The 13,568-nt window shown below is 39.8% G+C and overlaps 1 long non-coding RNA gene across 4 annotated transcripts in view; it reads right to left on the bottom strand.

The window, feature by feature from the left end:
• Positions 1-13,568, bottom strand: part of LOC121816631 (uncharacterized) — a 55,021-nt gene that overhangs the window by 21,133 nt on the left and 20,320 nt on the right. For all 4 annotated transcript variants that reach the window (XR_009596592.1, XR_009596591.1, XR_006056275.2 and 1 more), the window contains exons 3-4: positions 10,255-10,350; positions 501-560 (exon numbers count right to left, since the gene is read on the bottom strand). This is a non-coding gene — a long non-coding RNA (uncharacterized LOC121816631). The remainder of the gene's footprint in view (positions 1-500; positions 561-10,254; positions 10,351-13,568) is intronic.

The following is a 13,568-nucleotide window of genomic DNA, read 5'->3' as shown; positions in this document are numbered from 1 at the left end:
ATAGAGGAACAATCCTAGAGTCCAGAGTTCAAGGCCAGCTGATACTGTTTCCTAGCTACATGACTTTGGGCAAGTTACTAATCTCCCAGCCTCATTTTACTCATCTGTATAATGAGATTAGTGAAGTACTTTCATGGGTTGTTGTGGATGTGAAGATACTAAAACTAAGTTATGTAACAGATGGTGGTTATTATTAGTACTATGAGCAAGCCCCAGCATCCTCCTTGGAGTTCCTACACAAGCCATGCTGGTCCACCCCTAACTCAAGGCCTTAGCCCAGAGTGCCCTCCTCTTTTGTCAACTGGTCTTCCTTTTTCAGGATGCCTTATATATTTAACCCTTTCAGAGAAGGTTTCCTAGTGCTCCCAAGCAGAGTTTATCCTTATTCTTGTGTGATCACTGGTATCTGGTATGTACTTCTGCACTGCTTCTCAGCCTGTATTGTGACTATTTTTTTTGTTGTTATTAGCCTGATCATGCCTTGAGGGCTACGATCTTACCTCTTTTTTTTGTTCCTGAGTTCCTGAGGACAGTGTCTGATGCCTGGTAGCTGCTCAAAACTATTAAAAAAAAAAGAAGAAGAAGAATAAAAACACCAACAATAAACAAATGACTAACAAGACACAGAAGGAACAACATGGTGATATTTGGGCACAATCCAAACTGCGTTTTTGACAAAATTTCCAAGTAATTTCCCACCAAATCTTTTCTTTTAGGAGACATGCCAAGAAGAGGATGCCTAATGTTTATTTCATTTACTTGTGCTTGGAAAGTCTTCCAGAATGGTGGTGATGGTTGTGATGGGGAGAGGAGAAAGGCACCCCTGCTCAGAGAGTGGCCTGAACATACAATAGAGGGCTGACAGCAGACATGATAGATACATTCTAATGAGGAGGGGAGACTGGTATTATAGAAAGACTGCAAACTATCTCTGGAGTTGACTTCAGAGCTGGGCAGGCCTGGTTTTGAATTCTGACCATGTCACCAGGTAGGTGACCTTGGAGATGCCACTTGACTTTGGCCAGTTTCTCCTCTCATTCCTGTCATAAACTGTCCAAATCCATCTCTCTTTCTGGCTTCTGCTCCTCCATCTCTAACAGCAGGGAAAGGGTCAGGGCACAATTTTGAAAGAATGACATAGTCCATTACTTCATGGCAAATAGATAGGGAAACAATGGAAACAGTGAGAGACTTTATTTTCTTCGGCTCCAAAATCACTGCAGATAGTGACTGCAGCCATGAAATTAAAAGGCGCTCCTTGAAAGAAAAGCTACAACCAACCTAGACAGCATATTAAAAAGCAGAGACATTACTTTGCCGACAAGGGTCTGTCTAGTCAAAGCTATGGTTTTTCCAGTAGTCATGTATGGATATGAGAGTTGGACCATAAAGAAAGCTGAGTGCCGAAGAATTGATGCTTTTGAACTGTGGTGTTGGAATAGACTCTTGAGAGTCCCTTGGACTGCAAGGAGGTCAAACCAGTCAGCGTTAAAGGAAATCAGTCCTGAATATTCATTGGAAGGACTGATGCCGAAGCTGAAGCTCCAATACTTTGACCACCTGATGCAAAGAACTGACTCATTAGAAAAGACCCTGATTGGGGGAAAGATTGAGGGCAGGAGAAGGGGATGACAGAGAATGAGATGGTTAGATGGCATCACTGACCCGATGGACGTGAGTTTAAGCAAGCTCTGGAAGTTGGTGATGGACAGGGAAGCCTGGGGTGCTGCAGTCCATTGGGTCACAAAGAGCTGGACACAACTGAGCGAATGAACTGAACTTAAGGACACAACATAGGCCAGTTAGAACCAAATGGGACCAAGATGGGCAGACAAGACCAGACCTTGATCCTCAATCAACAAGTGAAATGACAGACCCAGAGGTGCCATGACAGTTCCATGCACTGTCAAAAGACCAAGGAGTGGGTGGTGGCCCAAATCCTGGAAATCTCCACCTTTTCCCCAAAATAGTTGGAATAATCCTCCCACTCATTAGCATATGAAATTACCCAGCCTCTAGAAACTAACCAGGCCACATTTCATGGTTGCACTTGCCCTCTGTGATGGCCCACACTCTGTCTGTGGAGTGTGCTTCTCTCTAAGTCTGAATAATTAGATTTCTTACCTATCACTTTGTCTCTCACTGAATTCTTTCTGTGATGAGACATCAAGAACCTGAGTTTATTAGGCCCTAAAACCAGGTATCATTGGTTTTGGCTGGGTTTGAGTCCCAGCCATGTGGGTTCAAGTCCCAAACTGGATTTTGACTGGGTTCAAGTCCCAAGCAGGGTTTTGGCTGAGTTTGAGTGCCAGCTACTGGGTTTGAGTCCCAAAGTGGGTTTTGGCTGGGCTTGAGTCCCTATCTGAGATAAATGGTTTCACATCTCCCTAAGATTGGGACATTTTTTCCCTAGTACACAAAGGAAGTAGAAACCACAAGATGAGAACTCTCTCAGGAGGGGGAAAAAAAAAACAAAACTAAATACACACAGATGAAAACTTCAATTTTGGGGCCCAATTCTTTCATTTTCAACATTAGCCAAATCTGGACCCATCCTGGGCTTCCCCCTTGTCTAGGCTGACCATAAAAATTATCTCCCACATTGTCACAGTGTGAAGTGTGAAAGAGGTACTGTTAACCATTACAGTGGGACAGCAAGTATAAACTAGGGCTGTCCTGAGCATTCCAAACATTCTTAACCTCTTGTTAATAATGAGGGAGGTACAATTTTTCCTGTTTACTGGCTCATTTTAACATGCTAATACTTTACCTTCTTAAAACCAACGAATGAAATGAAGTGACAGTCACGTCCCACTCTTTGCCAGAATACTGGAGTGGGTGGCCTTTCCCTTCTCCAGGGGATTTTCCTGACCCAGGGATCAAACTCATGTCTACCTGCATTGCAAGGCAGATGCTTTACCAGCTGAGCCACAAGGGAAGCCCAAGAATACTGTAGTGGGTAGCCTATCCCTTCCCCAGTGAATCTTCCTGACCCAGGAATCCAACCAGGGCCTCCTGCATTGCATGCTAACACTTCACCTTCTTAAAACCAACAAATGAACCCCAAACTAAAAAACTTCTTTCTCCCTTCCAACTATGAGCTTCCCAGGGAAGAGGGAACACGGGTTCAATCACTGGTTAGGGAAGATCCCACATGCCTCAGGACAACTAAGCCCGTGTACCACAGCTACTGAGCCCACATACTGCAACTAGAGAGTAGCCTGCCCGCAGCAATGAGGGCCCAGCACAGCCAAAAATAAATGAATATGAAAAAAAGTATTCAATAAATGACAAGACCAAACTTAGAAATACAATGTTTGAGTCATTATTTTATATCACTTGAGTTTAGACATCATTTCTTAGAATATTGGTTATATTTTAACAAAAGTTACCATTAGTTTAAAAGTTCCCATTTATCAAGTGCCTACTATGCACCCAGCAATGCAGCAGGCATGTCACAGATAATTATTTCTGATTAACATAATTGCAAGAGAAGCAGATGTCTCCATCTTATAGATGAGAAAATTGAGGCACAAAGAAACTCATTCATTCTAATACCTATTGAACCTATTCATTCTAATACCTAGTGGAGATAAAAAGGGAAAAAGGAGAGTGAATGACCAGGGATGGGACTGAAACTCTAATCAGGGTCCAGACCCTAAAGATCCTTGATAAGGGCTAAAGAGTGTGGACTTTATCTAGAGGGCAATGGGGCAACATTGAAAACTTTTCAGGGGAAAGGGACCTGATCAGATTTGTGTAATTAAAAGAGCATGGGGATTTCCCTGGTGCTCCAGTGGCTAAGATGCCATGCTCTCAATGCAGGGGGCCCAGGTTCAATCCCTGGTTAGGGAATGAGATCCCACAGGCCACAAAGAAGATCCAGCCCAACCAGATAAAGAAAATGAATAAGTATTTTTTAAAAATAATAATAAATAAAAGAGCACACAAATACAATTTGGAGAAAGACAATGCAGTGAAACAAGGCTGGAAGCAAGAAGCTGCTTCTGGGAACAGTAATCCAGATGGATGATTTGACCGGAACTGAAACAATGGCGGAGGGAATGGAGAGAAGTTAGGATCTGAGAGCTATGCAGGAGGTAGAATGCAAGAAGACTGGTTTACCACTGAGCCACCAGAGAAGCCCCTATTCAATACTTAATGCTAAGGAAACTTGGTAAATGAGGAAGCGGATTTTTGCCAACATTTTATTATGAAAATTTTCAAACATGCAGAAAAGTTGGAAGAACTTTATAGTGAACACCTATATTCCCTACCTAGGTTCTTCAGTTAACATTTTACTATGTACATGCTTTATTGCATATCTATTCAATCTTTTTCATCCTTCAATCCACCTATCCATTAATATGTTATTTATTTATTTTTTTGATGCATTTTAAAATTGCAGACAAGGGAGGTGGGAGGGGGGTTCAGGTTGTGGGGACACCTGTACACCAGTGGCTGATACATGAAGATGTATGGCGAAAACCACCACAATATTGTAAAGTAATTAGCTTCCAATTAAGATTAATTAATTAATTAAAAAAATAAAATTGCAGACAGTGGGACACACCTCCCTATATATTTCAGCATTAGTGAAAGTTCAGTATTTATTTACAATTCTTTTTAAGAATATACTGAAATAAAATTTGAATACAATGTAACACACAAGACTTCAGCATATACATTCAAATAACTTTGGCGAATTCAAAGCCTGTGTAACACAAATCTATATCAAGATGCAGAACATAAATATCACTCTAGAAATTCCCCTCATGCCTGTCCAGTCACTCACCCAAGGGAAACACCATTAGGATATTTTTCCACCAAACATTAGTTTTGTCTGTTCTAGAACTTCATATAAATAGAATCAAAGAGTAAGTACTGCTTTATGTCTGGCTAATTTTGTTCAGCATAATGTATTTGAGATTCATCAATGTTGCTGTATGTATAAGTAGTTTACTCCTTTTTATTGTTGGAGAAGACTCTTGAGAGTCCCTTGGACTGCAAGGAGATCAAACCAGTCCATCCTAAAGGAAATCAGTCTTGAATATTCATTGGATGTACTGATGCTGAAGATGAAGCTCCAGTTATTTGGCCACTTGATGTGAAGAACTGACTCATTGGAAAAGACCCTGATGCTGGGAAAGATTGAAGGCAAGAGAAGAAGGGGACGACAGAGGATGAGATGGTTGGATGGCATCACCGACTCAGTGGACATAGGTTTGGGTGGACTTGGGGAATTGGTGATGGACAGGGAAGCCCGGCATGCTGCAGTCCATGGGGTCACAAAGAGTTGGATGCTACTGAGCAACTGAACTGAACTGAACTGATTGTTGAGTAGTATCCCAAGGCATGAGTGCTCTACAGAGTATTTATCTGCTGATGGACCTTGGGCTATTTCCAGTTTGGGCTTAATATGAATAAAGCTTCTTCAAATAGTCTTATACAAACCTTTTTGTGGGTATATTACTTCATCTCTCATGGATAAATACTAAGGGTTAGGAAGTGGAATTGCTAAGGTGATCAGCTTTGTGGAGGAGCTGGAAGGTTTTACGCAAATACTGAAAATGTATTTGCTCCACTCATGATGAAGGTTGAAAGCTGAAACAAACATAACAAAGGGTTATGAGCGTTCACCGAGTGCCTGAGGCTGGGAACAGATAACAAAGGGTTATACGCCCGGCCTTGAGGCGTTCAAAGGCTTCTTCTGATCACCTGTTTCTGGGAGCAAGGACTGTTGTTTCTTGAGAAGACTCCCTTTAGAATTTTGCCAAAGCTATGTTATGGCTTGGGCGGTGGGAACTGTATTTTATGCTTAAATGCTTTGATGTTTACCTAAAACGGATATGTGCAAGTCTGTCTTATGCTCTATTCCCTAAAAATTATAAAACTACACAATTAGATAATAAACTTTGTCAGTCCACTAGAAAGTGAAAGTAAAGTCGCTCAGTCGTGTCCAACTCTTTGCGACCCCGTGGACTGTAGCCCACCAGGCTCCTCCGTCCATGGGATTCTCCAGGCAAGAATACTGGAGTGGGTTGCCATTTCCTTCTCCAGGGGATCTTCCCCACCCATGGATCAAACCCAGGTCTCCCGCATTGCAGGCGGATGCTTTAACCTCTGAGCCATCTGAAGGGTCCACTAGGCGATCCCTAAATGTCCTTTTCAGAGCGCGGTTCTCCGAGCCTTACAAATGGCGCCCAACGTGGGGCTCAAAGCAACTGACTGATTTTAAAAAAGGGCCGAACTGCTGCAGAAGCGAGGTAAGCAAGATGGGACATCAGACAAGTAAAATTCCTTTTGTTCATCTCATGCATCATTTCTTGAAACAATACGGGGTTAATCTGCCTAAAGAGCAGTTAACTAGCTGTTACCAGACAGTGGTTGAATATAATCCATGGTTCCCGGAGGAAGGATCCTTAGATTTACAAACTTAGACTAGAGTAAAAAAATAATGTTTTAAAAGCTTATAGACAGGGGGTAAAAATTCCCCCACAATGGTGGGTAACTTGGTCTCTTTTACGGGCTGTTATGGAACAATTAGATGGCTCAGGAAGAGATTTAGAGATTAAACTGTTCGATCCCTGCATAAATATGAATTAAAAGAAAAAGATCTATCAGAGGTTTTAAATTAAAAAACTGTCATGCTAGAATAGATTACAGACAAACAAGGGTCACAGATGCTGAAAGCAGTTAAACAATCAACTTTGCCAGAGGCCCCTGAACCGCCTTTATCTTGTTTTTCGTGAGCTCATATTCAGTTCAGTTAAGTTGCTCAGTCGTGTCCGACTCTTTGCGACCCCATGAATCGCAGCACGCCAGGCCTCCCTGTCCATCACCATCTCCCGGAGTTCACTCAGACTCATGTCCATCGAGTCCGTGATGCCATCCAGCCATCTCATCCTCTGTTGTCCCCTTCTCCTCCTGCCCCCAATCCCTCCCAGCATCAGAGTCTTTTCCAATGAGTCAACTCTTCACATGAGGTGGCCAAAGTACTGGAGTTTCAGCTTTAGCCTCATTCCTTCCAAAGAAATCCCAGGGTTGGTCTCCTTCAGAACGGACTGGTTGGATCTCCTTGCAGTCCAAGGGACTCTCAAGAGTCTTCTCCAACACCACAGTTCAAAAGCATCAATTCTCTCTCCGGCGCTCAGCCTTCTTCACAGTCCAACTGTCACATCCATACATGACCACAGGAAAAACCATAGCCTTGACTAGACGGACCTTAGTCGGCAAAGTAATGTCTCTGCTTTTGAATATACTATCTAGGTTGGTCATAACTTTTCTTCCAAAGAGTAAGCTCATATTAACAAGCCTCTAACACCGGCCTTTCCGCCCGCTGCAATGCTGTCCGCTGCTGCTACTGCTCCCCTATTTCCTAGCATTCCTCCTCAGGACATGCCTCTTTGTGCGTGGGTTTTTCCAGTCCAATTTAATAATCCTCAACCTGGACATAATCAATGGCAATCACCTGATTTTGGTTTGTTCACGCAATTCAAAAAGGCATGTACGCTATATGGACCTACCTCACCCTACTGTATGGAATTTCTTAGGGGCCAGGGGGATCAGTGGCTTCATGCAGATTTTTTTACAGTTGCTAAAATGGTTATGACTCCACAACAGCTATTACAATGGCAAATATGGGTCACAGATAAAGCCAAATTAATCTTGCAAGAACAACAAAGCAGGGAAAACCCTGCTAAACTAAATTTAAAAATTCTCACCGGCACCAAAACTATAGCTAAAACTGCTGCGCAATTACAATTTGTGCAGCCGCCCATGTTATACTAGATTAAAAAAGTAGCTATCAGAACATGGGCTACAGTTCCATCTCTGATAGATCTTTCGTAAAAATATTGCAGAGATCAACTAAAAAATATGTTCAATTTATTGATAAATTAAAGGAGGCCATTGATCACAGTCTTAAAGATACATCTTTGCAAAAAATCATTTTAAAACAATTAAAAGATTGTCAGGCTATTATCAGACCTATTAAGGAGCAAGAATGAGTTATAAAATACTTAAAAGCCTGCAAATATATGGGGACGATTCAACATAAAGCTAAAATAGCCTCTTTAAAAACCTTAAATGTTTCCCAAAAGTCTAACGTTAAATGTTTTAACTGCGGCAAGCCGGGACACATGCAAAAGCAGTGTCACTTGCCTCAGCAAACAGGTCTTTCTCCTGACAAAGGAGGGGCTATTAAAACTAAGCCCCCTGGGGTCTGCCCAAGATATAAAAAAATGATTGGCTGAGTAAATGCCGCTCTAGATTTGATAAACAAGATAATCTTTACCCATTCAGACACCTCCTTCGAAAAACTAAAACAGGGCTCTCCTCTAGCCCCGTTAAACAAAGACGACGACCACATATTACTAAATTAACAGCGGCTACCAGACATAGCGCATGTATAGACATTCCTGCTCCACGAGATATAAAATTATTAATGGTAAATAATCCTATGAAAATCTTAACTTGATATTTTGGCCCTATACCAAAAAATACTATAGGCCTCCTGTTAAAACGAAGCAACAGCGCCATGCACAAGATAATTGTTCATACTGAGATCATTGATAAAGATTACACAGGTAAAATTGCAGTAGTGTTACATGTGACTCGCAACTTGTATTTACAAAAGGGAGACAGATTTGCTCAGCTATTGCTATTACCTTATGTGCCCACTTAATAAAAAAACAGATACCAGAACAGGTGGCTTTGAGAGTACCAACGTTACTGCAGCCCTTTCTACTGTTATAAAAAAAAATCAATAGGCCCATGTTAAAATTAAAAAAAAAAAAAAACTTTTAAAAAAATGTTAGACACTGGGACAAATATCTCCATCATAAAAAACAAACAAACAAACAAACAAAAATGGCCTTCAGATTGGTCTACGGTTTTAGCCTCCCACCAGCTGGTGGAAATAAAAACTACAGATACAGCTCAAACTTCTGTTAGTTCATCTTACTTACAAGCCCTGGGCCCTGATCAATTAATTAGTCGTTTAGATTAAACCATATATTGCCCCATTACCATTAAATCTGTGAGAAAAAGACTTTCTACAACAAACTCAGGCAACTATACAATTAAATGAACATTTTTCTTAGGGGTCACGAAATAAAGCCACTAAAGTTAAAATAAAAGTCTGATAAACCTATCTAGACAACTCAGTGGCCCCTATGGAAAAAAAAACTGTCCACTTTGCATACTTTGGTGGCTAAACTACTACAACAAACTAAAATAAAAACTACTCAATCACCATGAAACTTACCCGTTTTTGTCATTTAAAAAAAATCAGATAAATAAAAAATGCTAACAAATTTAAAAAATATTAACACTATAATGATTCCTATAAAAACATTACAATCAAGACTCCCAAGCCCTGCTATGGTCCCTAAAGACTGGGCCATTATGATCATTGATTTAAAAGATTGCTTTTTCACTATACCTTTACATCCAGATGACAGGCAATGCTTTGCCTTCTCAATACCTTCTATTGATAATCAATCCCCTGTTCAACGATATCAATAGAAGGTCCTGCCCCAAGGTATGATAAACTCCCCTACGGTCTGTCAATTCGTTGTTGATAAAATTTTGCAGCCCATCAGACAACAATTCCCTTAGGCATATCTCATTCATTACATAGATGACATTTTATTGGCTTCTCCCTCAAAATCTCAATTAAGTTTATTAAATAATGAGGTCATAACTAATTTAACTAATCATGGGCTGCTAATAACAAAAGATAAATTGCAACACCATTCCCCTTTTAAATATCTTAGATATCTTATGGACTGCTCCACTGTAAAGTCACAAAAACTTTCTATTAAAAAAAATAATTTACAAACACTTAATGATTTCCAAAAACTTCTTGGAAATATTAATTGGCTATGACCTACCTTAAAAAGTCCCACATATGCTTTACAAAACTTATTCAAATTATTAAAAGGTTCCTCTGATTTAAATAGTCCCTGACAACTTACCCCTAAAGCGAAAAAAAAATTACAACTGATAAAACAAAAAATTCAACAAGCATTTGTTTACCATATTAATGACAATTCCCCTTTTCAGAGATACGTCTTTGGTACTGAGATATCTCCTACTGCCATCATAGTACAAGATAATCACCCTATTGAATGGGTACATCTCCATTCCAAACAGACTAAACACATTGAGACTTAACAAAAAAAATCATTTTTCTTACATGCTCTCGCTTGTGCGCTGTAGCTAGATATGACCCTACTCAAATTTACCTACCTTTGACAAAAACAAAAATTGATAATGCTCTCCAGGTGTCCACTACCATTCAGATAGCCCTTGCTGATTATTCAAGAGAGTTATTGGCCAACCCACCTGAAAAAAAATTATAAAGTTTCTTACAAAATACTTCTTTTATCATCAACAATATTCTCATAAAATCAACAATCAACAATCAATCTCATAAATACACCTAATTATTTTATAGATAAAAATAAGGCAAGATGGACAGCCATAATAGGTCCCAACCTACAAAAAAACATTAAAAGTCCTTATCAATCCGTTCAAAAAACAAAATTATTCACATTATATTGTTTACTTATTCTAATAAAAACCCCACTAAATATTTTAACTGATTCTTGCTAATGACACATCTTTTTCCATCCTTTATAACGGCTCATTTTATACCCAATAAAAGTGATCTTATACATTTGTTCTTATTGATTCAGCAAAAAATAAAAGCTAGACTCCATCCCTTCTTTATTACTCACATTCGTGCTCATTCCCATTTACCAAGACCCCTCAGTTTAGACAATGATTTGGCTGATTGCCTCATCGCCCCTATATTTTCTTCCCCCAAACAAAAACATCAGCTCTTCCATACTAACACTAATAGACTACATGTTCAATATAAAATACTGTTGCTGCTGCTGCTGCTGCTGCTAAGTTGCTTCAATCGTGTCCGACTCTGTGCGACCCCATCAGCTAAAAAAATTGTTCCAGACTGTGCTACGTGTTCCCCCTTTCATTTGACCACTAATCCCCAAAGGACTAATCATAGAGGCTTACAAGCAAATATTTTATGGCAAGCTGATTTTACACATTACAAACTGCCCCCTTTTAAATTGTTGTTTATAGTCATAATACCTTTTCCGGCTTCATTTGGGCAGTTCCTTCCACTGCCGAGACTACTAAAGCTGCCGTCACAGCTCTTCTACAGTGTTTTTCAGTGATGGAGATCCCTGCCTCCATCAAAACAGACAATGGTCCTGCTTTTACAGCCAATGCTTTTCATGATTTCATACATCAATGGGGTATTTTTCATCTTACTGGCATCCCGTAGAACCCTCAAGGTCAAGCCATCATTAAACGGGCCCACCATACACTCAAGCTCGTTCTTAATAAACAAAACAGAGAAAATAAGCTAAGAGACCCCTATAGACCTAAAGCCATTATGCCTATAGTCCTTCTAACAATCAATTATTTTAATTTGCCTCTACACAGTCAAGAGACACAGGGTTAAATGTCTTAATCAATGGCGGCCAAAAACACTTAAGTTCCTAGACAAGAGATATTATCTTGTCAGTTTAGATGATAAAACCAAACAGTGGGTCCCACTCAAAAGAGTCAAAAGACAGATCTTGCTTCACACCCCCCGACCGGTCACAACACTAAAACAAAAATTACAACAGATGCCTTCTGAGCCTCCTTGTGACAGCATATCTTAAAAAAAAAAAAATCATCTGTGCCAGAGATGGACTGGTCCACCTATTAAAAAAGATTTTAAAAAGTCTCTGTTCACGCCAACATGACTTTTGTCGATTGGGGGCCTCATAGACTCTTTGTAAATTGCTCAAAATCACAAAAAAATAATAACACCTGCCAATAATATAATGTTTCAACACCACATTTTAACAAAACACAAACAAGACTTTGACATCAACTCGATAAACTTTTAAACTGGTACAACAAAGGTCTTTCACCTCCCAGACCCCAGATAATCCATCCAGTCCTGGGGCCTAAACACTGACATCTTTAAAAAATTCCTACTTGTTTGTCTCGATTTAGCGTCTCATATACTTATACACGTTTCCATCCTACAAAATTATACTATTTTAAATATAATTATACCGGTTATGTTTGTGCTTGTATAAATGCGCCCTCTTTTTGCTATTAGACAATTTAAAAATAATGGCTCAATTCTGTCCTACACTAAGTGTCATTTATATACTTGTTTAAATCATAATGTGCCAATTAATGTTACTAAAGACTTTTTTTTTTAGTCCGACAAAAGACTAATTTGTGGGTTCCAGTTAAAATTTCTAAACCCTGGTCAAATTCCATGTTGTTGTCTTTTGTTCTTAAAAAAATCCCTAAAAAACCCCAAACGCTTTATTGGCTAGATTATAGCTGCCATAGTGAATATTATTTCAGTTGTAACTGTTGGTAAAGTTTCTAAAATGGCATTATATAATTCTATTCAAAATCATAATTTCATTACTTCTTTAAAAAAAAAGATTCTCATGATCTCTGGGCCCGACAAGCTCAAACAGATCAACAAATACATATCACGTCTACCCTCAACAACATTCCCCCTATGTGATATAACACTGACTTCTATGATACACTATCCGCTAATACTTCCTTTCTAAACCCAAAAAATTGGGTACCCCATATGATGGCTTCTTATGCGCTGATCTGTTTATTGTTTGTTATTGTTCTTATAAAATTCCAAACGTTCTGTGCTCAAGCCACCGCCGCTCAAAAATAAAAATAACCATGGCTGCAGCAGTCCCTGCTCTTAAAAAAAGAAAAGATTCTCTTGTAAAAAAAAAAAAAAAAAAAGCCTGACGGGCCCCATTTCTCTTGTAAAAAAAAAAAAAAGAAAAGAAAAAATGTGGAGGAGCTGGAAGGTTTTAAGCAAATACTGAAAATGTATTTGCTCCACTCACGACAAAGGTTGAAAGCCGAAACAAACATAACAAAGGGTTAACAAGGGGTTATACGCCCAGCCTTGAGGCATTCAAAGGCTTCCTTCTGACCACCTGTTTCTGGGATCAAGGACTGTTGTTTCTTGAGAAGACTCCCTTTAGAGTTTCGCCAAAGCTATGTTATGGCTTGGGCGGTGGGAACTGTATTTTATGCTTAAATGCTTTGATGTTTATCTAAAATGGCTACGTGCAAGTCTGTCTTATGCTCTATTCCCTAAAAATTATAAAACTACACAATTAGATAATAAACTTTGTCAGTCCACTAGAGACTGCCCCTAAATGTTCTTTTCAGAGCGCGGTTCTCCAAGCCTTACAAGCTTTATATGAAGCTTAGCTTTATGAGAAACTGCTAGACCTTTTGGACTTCACCTTTGTGGTCCAGTGGTTAAGAATCCACCTGCCAACATAGGGGGCATGGGTTCAATCCCTGGCCTGGGCAGATCCCACATGCCTTGGGAAAACTAAGCCCCAGCACCACAACTACTGAAGCCCATGCGCCTAGAGCCAGTGCTCTGCAACAAGAGAAGCCACTGTAATGAGAAGCCCGCACTTCACGGCTAGGAAGTAGCCCCCACTTGCCACGGCTAGAGAAAGCATGCCTGC

Source organism: Ovis aries, chromosome 15 (assembly GCF_016772045.2).
Source record: "Ovis aries strain OAR_USU_Benz2616 breed Rambouillet chromosome 15, ARS-UI_Ramb_v3.0, whole genome shotgun sequence".
NCBI lineage: Eukaryota > Metazoa > Chordata > Mammalia > Artiodactyla > Bovidae > Ovis > Ovis aries.
Note: the sequence above shows the minus strand (reverse complement) of the source record. Positions and strands in the feature narration are given on the sequence as shown.